At 43.9% G+C, this 14,191-nt stretch overlaps 1 non-coding gene across 1 annotated transcript; it reads right to left on the reverse strand.

Annotated features, from left to right (window-relative positions):
* Window positions 1–13,273: 13,273 nt before the first annotated feature.
* On the reverse strand, window positions 13,274–13,357 carry TRNAL-CAG (transfer RNA leucine (anticodon CAG)). Its single transcript has one exon. It is a non-coding gene; the product is annotated as a tRNA-Leu (tRNA).
* Window positions 13,358–14,191: the final 834 nt, after the last annotated feature.

Raw genomic sequence — 14,191 nt, forward strand, 5'->3', positions numbered from 1 at the left:
TCCGGGGTTTCGGAATTAAGGTGATATCGGCGTGTCGCCATTCCTGTGGAAGCGTTCCGTTTTTCCAATTGTCGTTGAAGTATGCAGTGAGTTGCCGTATGGTCTGGTCGTCGAGGTTGCGTAGCAGTGCATAGTGAATGCCGTCTGCTCCGGGCGCCGTGTTTCGTCTTATGCCGTGCAGGGCTGCTCTCACTCCTGTTTCTGTAATATCGCCGTCCAATTGGGTTTCTTCCTCGCGCGGATAGTCTTTGTAATCCGGTCGGTGGCATGTAACAATGCATTTCTGTTGCAGTGTTTGGAGGAGCGCGTCATCATCCATTTGTTCTTTGTGGATGATATTCCTTGCTGTGTTCGTTGTGTGCATTTTTGTGTGCGTTGGGTTGAGTAGTGCTCTGAGGAGGGACCACGTTTTGGAACTACTTAGTGTGCCATTAAGGCGGTCGCAGAGGTTGTGTCAATTGCTATTAGTGAGGCTGGTGGCGTATTCTTAAGCTTCTGCTGTGATCCGGGCGATTCTTTGTTTCAGCCTACGGTTGTGCCTCTGCCTCTTCCATCGTTTGGTCAGGCCTCTTCGAGCATCCCAGAGATGGAGCAGATGTCTGTCCACATCCGCTGTCTCCGTTGGTGCAGTAAGTTGCTTAGTGGTTGCTTTAAAATCTGCTTGTAGCTGTTGTGTCCACTCGTGTAGAGATGGCGGGTCGTGTTGTTGAGAATTGGTTCTGTTGCGCCGGAAAGTGTCCCAGTTCGTTATTTTAATTGGACGTTCTGGGGTACGTATGTCCACCAATTGGACTTCTGTGGCTAGAATGCTGTGGTCACTGCCGAGATGCTCCATTAGGTTGTTCCGGGAGCATTGAGTCAACCCCTTGAGCATTGTTAGGTCAGGGCAGGTATCCCTGCTTACGCTGTTGCCCGTTCTGGTTGGTGTGTCAGGTTCTGTCAGCAGATTGAATTGATGAAGGTTCATGGCGTGGACGAGACGGCGGCCTTTTGGAGTTTCTGTTTGGTACCCCCAGGCTGGGTGGGACGCATTGAAATATCCCAGAATAATCAATTTTTTGGCTTGTGTACTGGCGGCCGAAAAAAGTTGTCCGAAGTCGTCTTGTCGCGATTTGGGTGCACTGTAGATATTAAGTAAAAACAAGCTGGTTTCATATCGATTCCTAGGCACAACTTCTAAGAGCACATGCGGAATATGGGAGCTGTCGAGCGTGTGCTCGATCACTGTGATTTGTTTGCACACAAGGGCGGCAGCTAGTGGTTGTTTGGTTGTGTCATGCTTGTCGGTGTATCCATTGTATCCAGTGAGCGTGGGAGTGCAATGTACTTCTTGAAGTGCTATAACGTCTGGTGGGTGAGGCTGTGTGGCTAGGAACTGTGTGAGGGAACCCCTCTTCCTTCGGTACCCTCTACAATTCTATTGCCACACCCGGAAGGTGGTGGTACTGCGCCTCTTAGGTTTGCTGGCCATGATTGGTTGATACCGCCTCGCTGGTGAGGGCAGGTGTTGTACGAGCCGGACAGCTATAAGGGTGTGACCTTCTTGGTTCTCGAGTGGCGTTAGTGTCATGTGGATGTGAGTCGTTTTGATGGCTGAAAGTTGAGCTAAAAGTTGCACTGATGAATGGTTCCATGTCAGTCATGGCTTGTTGTATGACCTGTTGTAGCATGTGTTTGACATCAGCCATGATTTCTTCTTTCACTTTTTGCATCTCCGCTCTCAAAACAGTCGCCATTTCCTCTATCATTTCACGCACTTCTTGTTTGGTTCAGGAATTGTGAGGGAGTTTCTCAGGTGCGAGTGTGTGTGTCTGGGTGAGTGAAAGCGTCGCTGTGGGAGACAGTTTGGTTTGTTTGTTTGTTTGTTTGTTTGTTTGTTTGTTTGTTTGTTTGTTTGTTTGTTTGTTTGTTTGTTTGCTGTGCGGACGGAAGTGAAGGAAGGGAGGAGGAAAAAGGCGGAAACTGCGCTGACCAACTCACCGCTGTCACCTTCCTGGTGTGATGGTCGGGCGTTTTCGTCCACGCGGCCTGAGGTTCCTTCGGTAGCTGTTTCTGCTGCGTCAGGCTGTGGCTCCCAGATCGGCTTCGACCACGTGGTTGCTTCTGGTCCTTGGACAGCCTGCGGAACCTGGACCTAATGCAACTTTGGGACTGGCTGTGTCCCCGGGATCGGTAGCGAGGACGACCACGTGTTGCATCAGTAGTCGCAGGCGCCGCACCGTTGAACCTTGCTGGACTTCTTGTCGTGCTGGAGTTGTTGCTCCGCCATTTTCTGCTGCTCTCGGAACATGCGGCTCTTGTTACAGAGTTTGCGTTGCCTTACTGGACATCGAGAGTCATTGGCGGGGTGCTCACCACCACAATGAAAACATTTCAGCTTGCAATCATGTCCTTCGGAGGGTTGGAAGTTCCGCGCGCAGCACACCGGGGTTCATCCGGGGTAGGGAAAACATCCGCTCGATGACCCGTGGAGAGGCACACGCTGCATAGCTGCTGTCGGGGTTTATGAATGTAGCACCGGTATTCTGCTCCGTAATAGTATATGTACCGGGGAACCCGAATGTCAGAGAACGTGATGATGGCCGTGGCTGAATTTCCCATCATTCTTGCATGCAGGACCTGAGCCATCGGTGATCGGATATTTATCATAACCGTTGTCGGCGTTGTGTTCTTTTCTATGCGGGAGATGACTCCTTTGCAGGAAGCATCCGGAGCAGCCACATAGGCCTGAACCTCGTACTGCTTGTCTTCCAGGCATATAGACTTGATCAGCTGCAGTCTTGCCGCTAGTTCTTCGTCCGGTGTGCTAACCACTGCGACGTTCTGCTCTCGGCGTATGCGGATGGTTAGCTGGTGGAGCGTGCTCTCGTTTAATTGAGGCGCTGTGCCTATAGCTCTGGCTATAGAGTGCCGCGGCCACTCACCGAGATTCAGTCCATCTCTCGGTCGGAAGATCACTTTCAAGTCGTCGATCGGTAGCGGGGGCAGCTGCGAGCTCGTATTGCGCGATGTCAGATGTAGGTGGTCCTACTGTGCGGGTTCGGTGTTGGGTGGCAAGCTCGACGTAGCTTGGACCTGTTTCTTGCGCTTTCGGGCGACGAGAAACCAAGTCCCGTCTTCGTTGTCTTAAGTCGGTTCTTGATCCATAGCGGCGGCTGGTGTGGTTTCGTCCAATGCTGCGGCAGGCAGAGGGTCTCGGGCAGCCATCGTCACGGTAGCAGTGCCGTGGGCATGGGCGGCACGCGATGCTGTCACGCCTTAATCGCGGCGCCTACGTTAGGCCTACCGCTGCGGCCTGCTCGCCTCGAAATGTCCAAGGGCCGAGGTCTCAACGGATCTGGGAGATCTTGGTCTCAAACGATTTCACCCGTTAAGATCCGTCAACTGGTGGTGGTAAGCACGTTGTAGAAACAAAAGATCAGCTTTGAGGTGTTCCAAGAGCCGGAGCCCATTCGGAGTTTCTTCTTCTTCTTCCTCCAGAGCAGTAGAAAATAAGCCATGGGCGAACATCTGTCCCATAATGTGTCCCAAAAACGCGTATAACACTTTCTTAGACAAGCTTATGGCCCTGTATAAGGATAGCTTTCCCTATACGAAGGTAAGGAAACGAAGAATGAGAAAACCATGGAATTCAGTTGCATTGCTGCATCGTATTGAGGGAAAAAAACTTTACTGGAGATTTATTAAAACGAGAGAGCCTGATCAGTGGACACAGTACAAAGCTTATTGAAACAAATTAAGTAGTGATATTAGAATTGCTAAGGACAGATACTACACTGACATTTTTAGAGTAGTAGTGGCCGTACTGGTATGATATGGAAACAGCTGTCCAGCATCCTTAACCCTTCTAGCGCGACGAATGTCCTGATCACCTAACGCTGAGTGGTGTATAATTAAGTAAGTCCAACTTAGCTAATGCATTTAATGACTCATTCCTTGATTACTCGCCGTCACAATATAACCCGAAAGCGACTTAACATCTTCATCGCAATAACCCCCACAGTGCCTTCCTCGCTCCTGTTGACAACGCAGAAATTCAATCAGTTTATATGGAGTTACACAATAGCACCTCTAGGGATGCGAGTGGACTTCAGATCGCACCTGTTAAGTATGTTATAGATGTAATTTCACCTCCATTGACTCACATCTTTAACCTTTGCCTCAAAAGTGGTATTTTTCCAACGCAAATGCAACTATAGCCAGAGTTTTACCAGTGTTTAAAAAAGGTGATCGCAATAATATCGCTAACTATAGGCCAATATCCCTCTTACCAGTTTTTTTCCAATGGCCTTGAGAAAGTAATCGCTAAACGCCTACACCAATTTTTGGATCACCATAGTATTATCACCCGTTCTCAACACGGCTTTCACAAAGGATTTTCCACCGAAACTGCATTAGTATCCCAGAATGAACTTATTTTATATAACTTTGAAGCAAAAAAGATTGTACTTGGTGTCTTCATAGATTTCAAAAAGGCTTTTGATAGCATTAGCCATGACACTCGCCAAAATTCAGAGTTATGGTATCAGAGGTCATTTTCTGGAGCTAATACGCTCTTATTTATCACACAGATATCAGTATATCGATATCAATAGGAGTTACTCGCGCATGACACAAATTAAGGCTGGCGTCCCACAAGGAAGTATTTTGGGCCCACTTCTATTTAATTTATACATTAATGATATCAATAATGTTAATAAGAATGCATACTTTCTTATATATGCGGACGACACGAGCATTTCCTTTAGCGGGGACCGCCCGGACGACCTCCTTACCCTTACAAATCATACTCTTTCAGTGCTTGCCCACTGGGTAAGATGTTACGCATTACAAATAAGCATTTCAAAAACAAAAGCAATGTTCTTTCGACTGGTAGGAAAGTCACTAAGCGTCTCCGCAAAACTCTGCTATGCGTCGAGTACAATAGAGATTGTTAAGAGTTTTAAATCTCTAGGAACCTGGTTTACGGAAGAACTGCTCTGTGATACCCATGTAGATCACGTATGCCTTAAGGTTGCTCGTGTGGTCGGTGTACTTTCTCGGTATCGCCATTTTTTTCTCGCCTAAAATTAAGCTGGTTCCGTTTCAAACGCTTTTCATGTCGCATCTGCCTTACTGTAACCTAGTGTGGGGAACTGCTCCGTACACCACACTTCAAAAAGTCTACCTCCTTCAGAAGAAGGCTTTCAGAATTGCCTTCAACCAACCTTATGATCACCCCTCCGCAGACCTCTTGAACGGCAGCAATATACCGCGAATATTTAGTCTTTTCGATATACGTCTGTGCTTACGCTACAACCAGGAAATTCGGGACAACGTTTCAACTCTGTCAGAATTAGGTAATCTAAAACTGCTATTGTCGGCATACTCGTTACGCAATCCAAGGCACTACACTGTTAACACACCACGGACTAACTATGGGCAACAGATGCTTAAATATTATCTTCCAGCATTATAAAACCACCTTTATGATGCGTCCCTTGATATTAACAGGTGCAGCAATACCGACCTCCGCGCATTATTTCGATAAGTGTTGTTTTTTTCAATTTCTGTATGGTTTGGCTGATCCTTACGGAAGTACCGGTTAAAGGAGAAATATGTAGCTTGCGGAAATATGTAGTGAAACCTTCCTGTAAGTAAACATCATATCTTGATTATTTGTGCTCACTTTTTTTTTTCTTCATACTATTCCAGAAGGTAAACATTGTGGTATAAAGTTTGTAAACAGGGATAAGGTGCCTCAGCAGCCTTTCTGAGGCACCTTATCCCTCTTTACAAACTTTAAAGCGCAGTGTGCTATTCCATCCGTCAGCCCCCCTCTTGAGTAGGTAAACATCGTATCTTGATCATGTGTGCTAACAAATCGGGTGGCATTGAAATGCAGCATGAGTTGGGAGCGTCTCGTTATGCTTTCTATACTGTCTCCGTTTTTTACACTTATGTATATAAAACCTTGTCATAGGCTTTTTTTTTTCTTTTTCACCTAAACTTACAGCCAATGTATTTGCTACAATCAAATTAATGCCGTTATTCCTGCATATTTTATTTACTTACATACCTACAGCGCCCAATGTTGGGCATTAGAGTAGGGGGAAGGAGTATACAAATTATGGAAATACAGATGATTGATGTTACAAAAGGATAGATCTCATACACAATACAACAAAAAAATTGATATTGAAAACACAGTACTTAACACAACATTACACTAGAGGTTATTATGAAATACAATATAAATACACTTTAGTACATAATACGACGCAAGATATTATTAATAATTATAATAATAAAAAAAAAACAGCGAGTAAAAAAAAAAAGAGAGAAAGCCGCGGACAGGAAAGGTTAATCTCCTATTCTGTCCGAAGCGAAACACATTTTAGAACTAAAGATATAAATGTTTCGACAACAAAGTTTCGAACACAGATGGCGTTGCTGTAACAATTTCGAGCGGCAGTTTGTTCCAATCATGTACAGTTTTTGGAAAGAAGGAATGCTTATATAGGTTGATACGGCATTTGTATTCTTGCACCTTTAGCGGATGATCTGTTCTAGGCGATATGTAGCTTGGGTTCTTTATGTATGTGTCACTGCACAAACCAGTCTTGCCTGTGTAAATATTGAAGAAAAGTTTAAGCCGCAAATATTTCCGTCGGTTCTCGAGAAGTGGCCATCCCAAGTTAACACGTATTTGTGATGAGCTCTGAGTGAAATCATAGTTGGCAGTAACGAACCGGGCGGCGCGTTTTTGTATTCGTTCCAGTTGGTTAATGGCTGTGTTTGTCTCTGGGTCCCAGGCAGAGCTGCCGTACTCTAACATCGGACGAACGTTTGTTAAATAAAGCGTTTCCTTTACCTTATGGGGGGCTCTCCAGAAATTACGTTTTAGAAAATGTAACATACGACTAGCCTTTAACGCCACGCTCTCTATATGGTCATTCCAAGAAAGATTATTTGTAAAGACAACGCCTAAGTACTTGTAACTAGTTACCTCGATCAATGGTTCACTGTTTAGAAAGTAATTTTTAACAAGTGGTACCCTCTTGTTAGTGAAGCGAATGACATTGCACTTGGCAGAGTTTAGTTTCATGCTCCAGCTGTCGCACCACGTGGACACTGTTAGAAGGTCATTTTGTAAGATACTTGAATCGGCAGGGGACGTAATGGTGCGATATATACAACAATCATCAGCATACAGGCGTATGTGACTGGAAAGATGCGTTCCTATGTCATTTATGAATATTAGAAATAACAGTGGGCCCAAGACGGACCCCTGTGGAACGCCCGATAAGACTTCAGTCTCTGATGAGGTCAGTCCTTCAAGGACAACACGCTGCTTTCTACCAGTAAGATACGCCTCAAGCCATTTCATCAGTGATGCTGGAATTTTGATGGCAGACAGTTTTGTGAGTAGAAGGTTATGTGCAACAGAATCAAAAGCTTTCTGAAAATCCAGAAATACGCAGTCAACCTGGTGTCCGTTATTTATTGATGACGCGATATCATGGGTGAATTCGATTAGCTGAGTGTCACATGAGAATCCCCGGCGAAACCCATGTTGCGTGGGGCAAAAGAATCTGTTGCTCTGTAAGTGACTCATTAAGTTGGTATAAATTATATGCTCTAGTAGCTTACATGAGACGCTAATTAGTGAAATAGGTCTGTAATTTTTTGTCTTTGTCTTGTCGCCGCCTTTGAATACAGGTACTACGTTACCACTTTTCCAATCTTAAGGCAGGGACCCCTCTTCGATAGATGCCTGAAAAAGAATTACTAGAAATGGGGCGACGGATGCAGCACAGTTCTTTAAGACATAGTTTGGAATGTGGTCGGGACCAGATGCGGAGCTAACTTTAACGTTCTTGAGCAGTGAAGCAACTCCCTGTTCTGTTATGTCTATGTTTTCCATTTGTTCGTAGTCGGTAGGAATTGGTAAGTCTTTCACAATAGCAGCAGTGCCGGAAAATATTGATTGGAAGTAGTGATTGAAGTGCTCAGTTTTGCCGGTTACGTCATCACCGTAATTTACGTCATCTATAGTATCAGGCACAGTTACTTTGTTGTTCCCTTTACTTTTGACATACTTCCAGAGATCTTTCGGATTGGATTTTATTTTATCACCTAATGTGCGCAGGTATGTAGCCTCAGGGTTCCTCATTTCTTTGTTGAGTCTTGCTTAGGTCTTTCATCTTAAGATACGTGTTGGAATCCGGGCATGCGCAATATTTGCGATATAATCGGTGCCTTCTGTTAATAATTGATCGAAGGTTGTGGTTCATCCATGGCTTATCAGTTTGCCGTCGGGACGATACGATGCGTGATGGGACGTAAACTTGAACTAATGACAATAGCTTAGCTTTAAACAAACACCAGGCAGAATTAACGTCGATGTTTGAGGTGTGTCGACGAAATTCAGGTAGAAAGCTGTCAAGTTCCAGAGATAGCGATGAGTAATCTGCTTTATTATAAAAGAACACCTTCCGTGGCGGTGGGATTTTTCGGCGCATAGGAGTACACGTTAGTTTTGCAGCAACGACTTCGTGGTCGCTTATACCGGGAATTACGGTGACGCTGGATACAAGATCTCGATCGTTACAGAGGAACAGATCAATAATGCTTTCATTAGCTGATCCTAACCTTGTTGAGCGCTCAACAAACTGGAACAGAGAGTTGGCTTTTATCAGCTCGCAAAATGCTGTGGAAATAAGAGACGAGGAATTGTTTTGCGGTTGAAAGTTTTCCCATTTAATATGGGGAAAGTTAAAGTCGCCACCAAGAATAATATATGTCGTGTTTAATGAGAGCATGATGTCATTCATTTGAAACAAAGGCTTCGGTGACCTGCAGTTTGGGGGCCTGTAGAATGATCCGATTGCTACAGAGTGGCCGTTTGCGAGCATCACCCTACACCAGACCGTTTCGCAAAAGCAGCTTTCTACGTTGATGGGAGTGCTGCTGAGACTGCTGTCGATCAAAACAAAGACGCCACCACCGTGGCCGTTGCGGTCTTTTCTGTAAACAGTGTAGTCTGACGGAAATAGTTCGCTGTTGTAGACTGAACTGTCTAGCCATGACTCTGTGCCAATGACTACATGTGGTTTTGTCGATTCCAAAAGAGATTCAAACTCATGTTTTTTAGACTTCGACAATTCACGACAATGAAATTCAGGTTGCGAGCCGTCTTCCGAGATGTAGCGAACTGTGATGGCTATCCGTCTAACTCGATTACGTTATCGGAATCAGCATTGTACTTGTAGGTCTTTTTACCTATTTTGAGCTTATTGAAGATAAGTTTGAAATCACTGCCACGGGATTTAGCAAACTGAAGCAACTTCTTGCGCTCAAAACAAACCTTCTTAGAGTAGTCTTCACTAATGCCAAATCCTGTTCCCTTTAGTCTCGAGGCGGCCTCAAGGACGCGTTGTCTTTCTTTAAATGATATAAATTTTACTATTAATGGTCTTTTCTTGTGCTCAGAGTACCGCCCTATTCTATGTGCTCTCTCCATAGATTGTAGTTCAAGTGACACATTTAATTTCTCGGCACAGAAGGACGTAATCTTTTCTTCTGATTCAGCCCATGTTTCCTTCGCGGTGTCGGAAAGGCCGACAAAAATCAAGTTATTCCGGCGAGACCTATTTTCTAGGTCGTCTTGGCTATCACGCATTGAGGCAAGGGCAGAAGTGGCCGAGTCAACACGACATGAAATCCTTTCTATGGTGGCATGCAGTGATGTGACGCGTGATGCGGTTTCCTCAGCGAGTTGAACTTTGACACTCAAGTCGTTTATCTTTTGTTCCATAGCTTGCTGATTAGCTCGAAGGCAGCGGATCTCATCTAGTATGTCGGACTGCCCTTGCATCATCAATGGAATTTTCATAATAGCTTGAAACATTTGCTGTTCTTGTTCAGTAGAAAGGGGTCCTGGATTTTGTTCTACATCTCCAGAGAGCAGTAAGTAAATCTTAGACAGACAACCAGGGCTAAAAATGCAACTTAATCCAAAATAACACAGTTTGCTTGCAGCGAACAGTAAGCATGCAATGGGACCTGACGCCGATTTTTTAAATGGCTTGCCACTCACGAAACGGTAGGAGTAACTAACCTGCATAAAAAGTAGGCGTAAATTTCTGGTAGCCATGTCGGCGCCAGATCCCAGAGTGGCGTGGCGAGGCAGCTGCTTATGTAGTTTTCTGTCCGGGGCTGACCCCTGTTGCCAGCAGACGAGTTGTTCAACCACAGGTGTCGCTGTGGCGTCCAGTGTTCCTTGTGGATCCGAGAAGCGAAGAGTCGGGCAGGTGCCGTCAAAGTCGAAAGGTGCCGTGATCAGCGCTCCGCGTCGAACCGGAAAGCGAAGGGCCGTACTGCTGTCGGTCAATCCGGCGCTCTCGGCGCTCAGGGGACACGTCAAGTTGGCGAACACGTAAGCAGCGTACGTCATCTGCATAAAAAGTAGGCGTAAATTTCTGGTAGCCATGTCGGCGCCAGATCCCCTTCTGGCGTTCTAAAGTTGCGTTCTTCAAGCCCTTAATTTTGTATTTGATTTGTTGTTTTGTGTGTATCTGATGCTGATGTCTTACTTGGTGTTTTTTGTTTAGTAATGCAGAATTACTGTTTTTTACTACAACGTCAATCATGTTTCTGCATCCTATCTTTGTACCACATGCTTGATGGTGTCATTGTCAACGAACCTTGTGGGCCTCGGGAACTTGTCAAGCTACGGCTTTTTTTCCCGAGGTCCACTGCTCTTCGAAGCAGGAAATAAAATGAAATGTTGTAAAGCATCTGTATGGTTCAAAAAACCACACTGTATAGCCACAACCTTTAGGTGCCCTAGCTGTACTGGTGCGAACTTACGTATTTGAATAAATATACAAAGTTATGAAAATATATTTGCATAGCGCACATTGCGCACATGGGTGCACCACAGCGCAGCTCTTGATTACTAATCGGACGCAATGGTAGAAACTATTTTATCTACATATCGTATTAAGACCACCACTACACAGCATAATAGACCTCAGGTGACGTTGATCTGTGACATCTTCACTAACTGACACTTCACAACTAACTTTACTTATATAACTTATACTTTACTTAACTTTACTTCTATAACGACACATATAACTGTCATATCTCGTCTATTCAGCACTTACAAAGCCAAGCAATACGCATTACCAGTAACAGTGGGCTTATCACGAGTGCTACTCTACTACTCCGTGAAAATAACATCCTTGTTGTAACAAACTTGTTCAACTATCATCTAATAATTATGTTTTATAAATTACTTACTAAACAGCTCTCATACCAAAGCATTGATTCCAGGCACCTCATTAATAACAATAATACCAGGTTTGCGCGTAACTCCAATTTTCTGCTACCTATGGTTCATTCTAACTATGGAAAAATGACATCATCGTTCGCTGCTATAAAACTGTGGAATGGTTTACCCGTCAACATTAAATCTTCATCCTTTCGTACATTTAGTCATATCCTTAAGCAGTTTTATATGTCTAACTACGTTTACGTCATTCATTACACTACATTTGTCATTTGTATGTATTGACAATTCTTTACGCACTATAGGGTTGTATACAATCAATTTGTTTTCATTGATCTTATTTTTGCTATGTTGTATTTTCGAGATTGTATGTGTTTCTTCCAGTTAGCTTGCTCTTTTTTAATACATCTCTACATTGTCATTATTAATTGAGGTTCCCGTTGCAGTCTTTGACTTTGGGACCCTCGTCTGTATATTGTCTCTTACTAATTCATTGTATTTAAAGAATAATAAACTGAAACTGAAACTGCTTAACAAAGGAAGCACTTACTTTAAGTCTGATTTATCAAAGATAGTAATCAGCTGGTAAAGCTAGTAAATTACACCCGTTAATACCTGTTTACTGCCTTTTTTCTAAGAGTGCGTGGGGATTGTTTCACTATAGCGAACAAACTTCCATGCTCAATGCGGCCGCGCACTCCGCGATGATTAACGCTCATTGGGCTACACATTTTATCATTTAAGTGCAAGTTTAAAACTTTAACCGTCGATATTAACGCACCAGGTCTTTGCGGTTTCTGCAAAGTTCCTTCTTAACTTAAGGAATAGCGTGTACGCGGAAATTTTGTTTAAAAAGTTTCTTAGTTCTTGCGTTATACAAAATTAGTGCCTCTTTCATAACACGATTCAACATCTCATTTGTTCTTGTAGGAAGATTTTACGCTTGAAATGAGCAATTTTCTAAACAAAGGGGTTGCTTGACACGGCCACTTTTTTTCTCAGTGAATAGTGATATAATGCTCCTGTTGCATTAAAACGGGCAAAAACAATAAGTTTTTTTTTCACCACCTTTAACGGGATCCCCAATGGTTCTCTAGCGGCACTGAAATCCACGTAGGAAGTTCAGGCATTTGCCAAGCTTGAGAAGCAGCCAGAAGCGCATGGAGCGCGTAGCTATAGACTTGCTTGTGAAGTCTACGACCTGCGCTGTTCGTTCTGGCGTCATTCAAAGTTATCGCTCGTTTCGCTGCGTGCACCATGGACGCTGTCCTAACTATTAACGATGGAAGCATTGCCACAGTCATTATATCTTTAACCAGCCCTGCTACGCAGTGCGATGGTTGAGAGAGATTGACCGGCGTCGACTCTATTTTGCTGACCGGTGGCACGGATGATGACAAATGAGGCCCGGATGCCAAACGGGAAGCAGAGAAAAGGAAAATTTGTTATGGATATGTCTATATGCCTGGTGGCTGCTAAATAGGTGCCTCAGTAGATCTCTACTAAAGTGCAGCTGAACAATGGCTGCTAAGTAGGTGCCTCAGTAGATCACTACTAAAGTGCAACTGAGCAGTGAAGCTTTGTTTCTGCTTTCGACTCAATTATCTGAGAACGTCAGTTGTCCGCATTATTTCAAGAACTGCGTAGCTATAAAAATGTTTTTCCACCAGTGCTTAACAAATCACTACATATGTCTACTGTAGCAGAATTATAAACATGCAATGAAAGCACTTATTTCGAGAGAGAGAGAGAAGTTTAATGATACGAAATGCTGAGAGGTCGGCCTGAGGTATATTCCTCTAGCCAGCTACTCGGCATTGGGGGAAGGGGAAGAGGGAAAGAAAGAAGGAAGAAAAATATTATCAGGTTGGCATCAGATCGCGCCATTAGCCCACAAAACCCCCTACTTAAACTTATTAAATACGAAGTATACGGTATAAGCACACGAAAAATAATAAATAAAAGAAACCGGATAAGCAAAAAAAGAAAAGGTTTTGTCAGAAGTGGGATTCGAACCCACGCCCGGAAGACCGGACTGCGACCTGAACGCAGCGCCTTGGACCGCTCGGCCATCCTGACAGGACGTCTGTCGCCTGGCACAAATTGCTACTTGTGCAAGAGAAACGCATCTCCGACCGTGTGGAAAGCAACTTTTTTTTTTTGAAATGCTTTGTCATTTCTCTGCTGTTGACGAGCTCGACTAGTTCATGCACAAAAAGCAGTTGCTTTTTATTTGTTAAAAAAGATGGTTTCGTGTACAGCTGTTTATATTTAATTTTGTTGTCAGCATACATCCACAGATGGGTGCTGGCAAAAAAATGATGAAACCGCCATACCAAGTAGTAAATAGGCTGACAAGAAATTCTGATGACAAGGACCGCAAAGGCGGGGCACCTACCCACAGCTGTTGTTGTTGTTGTTGTTTCAAAACATGGCTCGTACCCACAACTGGAAGGGATTCCATTTTCCATTTTCCACAATTGGAAAATGGGATCTCAAAGTCACGTAATCGTCGTTGTCTTCGGGTAAAAACCTTGTAGTAGCACCTCGAGAAATGGATACCGCAACACAAGATTACTCTAAGCTTGTGTAACTTATGCTTTTAAGAAAAGAATGACAATGAAACGCTATATTTGTATATTTCTCTCCAAATATTCAGATTCTGACGATTAGCGTCATCTCAGCGCGTCAACACCGGGCAAAAAAATAAATTGAATTGCGTACGACATCCAATCCGTCGGCAGCGCTAAGAGCACCTCGAAGGAACCGTGAAAATCCGTACGTCTAAAAAGAAGTTCGTATTGAAAGGAGCGACATAAAGAAAGAACTCCGAACATACTATTCCTAGCTGACGCAACATCTACGACGGAAAATTATAAATAAATATACTTAAAATTAAAGGACAGCTGCAAA

Source organism: Dermacentor andersoni, chromosome 4 (assembly GCF_023375885.2).
Source record: "Dermacentor andersoni chromosome 4, qqDerAnde1_hic_scaffold, whole genome shotgun sequence".
NCBI lineage: Eukaryota > Metazoa > Arthropoda > Arachnida > Ixodida > Ixodidae > Dermacentor > Dermacentor andersoni.